This window comes from Delphinapterus leucas, chromosome 17, assembly GCF_059928025.1.
Source record: "Delphinapterus leucas isolate spDelLeu-1000000601 "Yukka" chromosome 17, BTC_Dleu_Yukka2, whole genome shotgun sequence".
NCBI lineage: Eukaryota > Metazoa > Chordata > Mammalia > Artiodactyla > Monodontidae > Delphinapterus > Delphinapterus leucas.
This window is the reverse complement of record NC_143145.1, coordinates 29791133-29796988: the sequence shown is the minus strand read 5'-3', so window position 1 is coordinate 29796988 and position 5856 is coordinate 29791133. Positions and strand designations below refer to the sequence as shown.

Genomic DNA, 5856 nt, shown 5'->3' with positions numbered 1-5856 from the left:
ATTTGCCTGACCTGATTATTTGAACTATGCCAGCTTATTATCTTCATTGGCAGCAAAATAAAAAAGTCCAGGTCTTCTTCTTCTTTTTTTTTTTTTTTAAGTCAGGTTTTCTGGTAGCAATCTCAAAATCTTGACTGCGTGCCACTTCTGCCGCTTTGCTAACCAGCCATTTAGAATATAAACTTTTGGATCAGAAAAATAAGGAATTCAAAGAAAAAGAAGCAATACTTGGTTGAATTGGCTTGGCTTTCTTCGCTTCTTTAGTATTCAAGTGGACAATTTGTACAATTTCCCTTGCTTTGATCTTAGCTGCCCACACTACCAAGTTGTAGGCACAATTACTTGCCCATCCCTCCATCCACAGACTTTGAAGGACATGGAAAAAACACCCATTGTGAAGCATCCAGGCTAAAAGTGCCTATAGTTGTTGCTGATGATGATTTGGGCCATGTGAGGAGACAGCGCCAGCCAGGCCTGCCCCAAAGCCACCCACCCTGCCAAACCCTCAGTTTTGCCAACATCATTTCCTGAATGATGAAGCTCCCCGAAGTGTGTCCCCCAGCATGCCCTTGGAAGAGCAGGAATGCCCAATCAGGAATTAATTAATGGAGAGAAGAAGGCAAGACAGAGCTTTCTATTTAACTTGGAACCATGATAACCGCGAAATGGCTCTTGGTGTTTTGTGAATCAGATTGCTGTCAAATCCATGTATTTTTTGATTCAGATACACTTCAGTGATTGTACTGTTTTTTGGTAAAAACTATTTGATGTTCATGACTTTGAAGTCATTTAGACCACGTTCTTTCTCCCTTCTCAAATAGAAGTTTTCATTTTGTCTACCACATAGAGAATGCAAATGCCAAAAGGTCTGAGTTCACTTTGAAAGTCCAAACCCACACTCACTGGCTTCTATACTTGGCCAAATTATCCTCCAGACCTTACATCAAATGGGACAGGATGATGTCATAATGAAGAGTGCATACTATGGAGCAGATTACCTGAATTCAAGTCCCTTGAATGTACCTTCAAGGAAATTGCCTCATCTTACTTAGCCTGTTTACTTCATCTTCCAATGGGGTAGTAAAAGTACCGACTTCCTTGTAATACTGTACACTGAGCATTTGGGAACCTGACACACAGTAAGTAATTTATGAGAAGATTGGGGAGAACTAACTTTTTGGTAAGGCTTATTTACATTTGGGCATTTCCTTTTCATGTAAATAAATTGAAATGAGGGCTTCCCTCGTGGCACAGTGGTTAAGAATCTGCCTGCCAACGCAGGGGACATGGGTTCGAGCCCTGGTCCGGGAAGATCCCACATGCTGCGGAGCAACTAAGCCCGTGTGCCACAGCTACTTAGCCCACACACCGCAACAACTGAGACTGTGCTCTAGAGCCCGCGAGCCACAACTACTGAGCCCACACACCACAACTACCGAGACTGTGCTCTAGAGCCCGTGAGCCACAACTACTGAGCCCAAGTGCCACAGCTACTGAAGCCTGCGTGCCTAGAGCCTGTGCTCCAAAACAAGAGAAGCCACCACCGTGAGAAGCCCGTGCACTGCAACAAAGAGTAGCCCCCACTCACCGCAACTAGAGAAAGCCCACGTGCAACAACAAAGACCCAACACAACCAAAAATAAATAAATTAATTAATTAAAATGAATTCCTTATTAATAAAGGAAACTAAATAATGAATTATACAATGTTACAGATTGTTAGTTTTAAAAAATAATTTTTAAATATCTTAAATGGGTATTACTTATATAACAATTTCTGTCCAACATATTGCAATACTGCTACCCATTATTTTCCTCTCTTTCTCTTTAATGCTTAAGCCCAAAACAAAGTCTTTTCTCATTTTCACTAAACCCAAATCAATATTGCCCTCTTATTTTCCTTGGTCTCCATACTCCTGAGTATATACCAAGTGCATTTGGCATTATCTTAGTTTGATTTTAAGAATATTTTCTGGATAAAATCCACTAATAATGGCCAGAGATTAAAAGTAAATAGGAATGCAATTTGCAAAGATAAGAAGGCAAGAGGAAAGAAGGAAGAATAGGTCCAGAGATGCCAAAAATAATGAGCTAGAAAGTCCAATTATAAAAATTCTTGTAAGAAAGAAGGAGGAGGTATCAAATTTACCTAACACCTGAGTGCTAGTAAACTAGGTGTCAAAGTTTTAGTAGAATTCACATGGCTCCTGCTGATATATGAGTTGTATAATTATGGAGGTTTTTGTTAGAAATGCAGAACAGAGCCTTAGTAGCAACCAGGCTGTCAGCATTTTGCAGGTGACCCTAAGGAGAAGGAAAGCTCCTCAGTAATCCTGGGACTTGGTTTATAAGAGTGAATTTGGGTCCTGAGTTAATGATCCCCCTCAAATGACTATTGTAAATTCATCTGACTATATATATTTATATAGAGTGATTTAGAGTAGAAGGAGGAGATGTTCTCTTCTGGGCATCTGGGAACTCTTCCCTGATTCACTATCACCTGAGCACTGAAAGGAAAGAAGCAATCAATCAGGCAAACGTAGTGACTAATAGGGAACCTTTAGAAGAGCATTCCAGGCAAAGGCAGACATATGTAAAGGACCTGAGATGGGAAGGAGCAGATGAAGGTTAGGTTTATTTTCTTCTTTCTTTAGTCTGGCCCTTTGGTCTCATGCGGCTTAACTAGTTCAGAGCATAAATGGCACCAAGGCCTATGTATTATCTTCAGTATGTCCTTTAATTTTGATGGATTCAGTGCTAATATTGATATTATTGAGGTCCTTTTTGTTTTAAAATGCATCCTGCAAATGGGGAAGCCAACATAGAAGCAGCTGCTCCCACATGTGATTTTGATTAGGGAGTGTAGGAAAGCCCCCTACCCAATACTGTGTGAAAGGGACCTGCTATCCATTTATTAGATTGCCTAGAATTCAGCTGGTTGGCTTTTGATGACCTCTTGGTTTTATAGGGAATCATCACTTAAAAAGCAGGTATCCTAAGGGGCATAATAATTTAGCAGGAATTTAATTTTTTTACAGATGATCTCATGAAAATGGATACAAGGAGCCCTGGAGGGAGGGAGGAAGAGGAGGTGGGGAACCAAAGCCTCAGGGAGAGAATGAAAAGGTGTAAAAGAAAAATTTTACTTACTTGTTAATTCAGCCTCAGGACTCCCTTAATTACAAGGAAAATTTCACTGCTGATTCCTAAAGCCTCTCCTGCCCTGGTTCTCCCAGCTCTGGTATTGGGAGCATTAGTATGGAGGGGCGGGAGAGAGAGTCTCAGGAATATGCAGTCTTTATGAGTGAACTTCACAGTCATGTTCCTGGGAGAGACTGCAGGCATATCATTGTATGTGTCGTGATGCCAAGATTTATAGTGCAGTGAAAGGAATGCCCACTCCATTCCTGTCTTTATTGCCTCGAAAAAGGCTAAAGAGGAACCTGCATCAAACAGCAAGCTCTGTCCTCTGTACTTGAGCTTTCAGAATTGATGGAAGGCACTCACTTTCTCTCCCCCACTGCTTAACTCACAACCCAAAGTCTCTCGTGCCTTTTGTCCTTCATATGTTCCATGATTCTTTCATCAACTGTAGAGTCTGTATTTTTAAAGTAAGTCATATATTGTTTATAATATATATGATGCCTTTCATTGTTTGAATACTTTGGAAGAGTTGTAATAGGTGAAAAGGATTTGATGGTGGAGCTCTAGACCAGTTGCTAGATTTTATATATTTTTATGGACATAATTCCCCTTTTAGATCTTTGCTTGATCATGGTTTTGAAACTCAACTTTGTTAATGGGAAGTCAATTTCACTACAGCTTGGTCTCTCTGATCCTGAGTTTCATCATCTGTGACCTAAATAACCAAAGGATTTTGGTTGAATGTATCATGAACTTGAATGTATCATGGCTGTTCATACTGTACCATGGTTGTTCTGTCACTGGTTATCAGTGCTTGTTGGAGTGCTTCAGTAAAGGTCTGATTCTGTTTGAAGTTGCTCAATGAATATTTTCCACTACCATGAAGCCTGTCCCTACAGGCTGAAAATGCACTGAAAATACTACATATTCACTGAAGCAGACAGCCTAGGAAGTGTGGTAATTGAAATGCCACTCACCTTCTCAGCTCTGAGAGGAATTACTTACATTTACTATTTTTTTTTTACATCTTTATTGGAGTATAATTGCTTTACAATGGTGTGTTAGTGTCTGCTTTATAACAAAGTGAATCAGTTATACATATGTTCCCATATCTCTTCCCTCTTGCGTCTCCCTCCCTCCCACCCTCCCTATTCCATTCCTCTAGGTGGTCACAAAGCACCGAGCTGATCTCCCTGTGCTATGCAGCTGCTTCCCACTAGCTATCTATTTTACGTTTGGTAGTGTATATATGTCCATGCCACTCTCTCACTTCGTCCCAGCTTCCCCTTCCCACTCCCCATATCCTCAAGTCCATTCTCTAGTAGGTCTGTGTCTTTACTCCTGTCTTACCCCTAGGTTCTTCATGACATTTTTTTCCTTAAATTCCATATATATGTATTAGCATACGGTATTTGTCTTTCTCTTTCTGACTTACTTCACTCTGTATGACAGACTCTAGGTCCATCCACCTCATTACAAATAGCTCAATTTCATTTCTTTCTATGGCTGAGTAATATTCCATTGTATGTATGTGCCACATCTTCTTTATCCATTCATCTGATGATGGACACTTAGGTTGTTTCCATCTCTGGGCTATTGTAAATAGAGCTGCAATGAACATTTTGGTACATGACTCTTTTTGAATTATGGTTTTCTCAGGGTATATGCCCAGTAGTGGGATTGCTGGGTCATATGGTAGTTCTATTTGTAGTTTTTTAAGGAACCTCCATACTGTTCTCCATAGTGGCTGTACCAATTCACATTCCCACCAGCAGTGCAAGAGTGTTCCCTTTTCTCCACCCCCTCTCCAGCATTTATTGTTTCTAGATTTTTTGATGATGGCCGTTCTGACTGGTGTGAGATGATATCTCGTAGTTTTGATTTGCATTTCTCTAATGATTAGTGATGTTGAGCATTCTTTCATGTGTTTGTTGGCAGCCTGTATATCTTTTTTGGAGAAATGTCTATTTAGGTCTTCTGCCCATTTTTGGATTGGGTTGTTTGTTTTTTTGTTATTGAGCTGCATGAGCTGCTTATAAATTTTGGAGATTAATCCTTTGTCAGTTAAAAATATGGAACGCTTCACAAATTTGTGTGTCATACTTGCACAGGGGCCATGCTAATCTTCTCTGTATCGTTCCAATTTTAGCATATGTGCTGCCGAAGCGAGCACACATTTACTGTTTTTTGTTGAAATAGAAAAGAATGGTTCAGTGACCTTATGCACTGGTTTGATTTTTAGATGGATTAATGTGACAAAACAGACATAATAGAGAAGTTTTAGTAACCACCCAAACAATTTCACCCAGGCAGCAAAATATAAGCCATGATAATGGATCATCATTGTTTGCACCATTGTCCAGTATTTATAAGGTTGATAATGCTATGGGCAGCCCAGGGCCATATCAAAGAACCTGGTAAATCATTGTCTCCTTTCTGTAAGTATTCATTTCTAAGAAAGAAAATTATTATATATTTGTACCAGACATAATAGCTTACAGCACAGTTTTTTGTTTGTTTTGTTTTTTTGTTTTTTCTTTTTTGCGGTACACGGGCCTCTCACTGTTGCGGCCTCTCCCATTGCGGAGCACAGGCTCCGGACACACAGGCTCAGCGGCCATGGCTCACGGGCCCAGCCGCTCCGCGCCATGTGGGATCTTCCCGGACCGGGGCACGAACCCGTGTGCCCTGCATCGGCAGGCGGACTCTCAAC

At 40.6% G+C, this 5856-nt stretch overlaps 1 non-coding gene across 1 annotated transcript; it reads right to left on the bottom strand.

Moving 5' to 3' along the window:
• Positions 1-5209: 5209 nt before the first annotated feature.
• Positions 5210-5316, bottom strand: LOC115801950 (U6 spliceosomal RNA). The gene has a single exon (XR_004022329.1). It is a non-coding gene; the product is annotated as a U6 spliceosomal RNA (small nuclear RNA).
• Between the last annotated feature and the right edge of the window lie 540 nt (positions 5317-5856).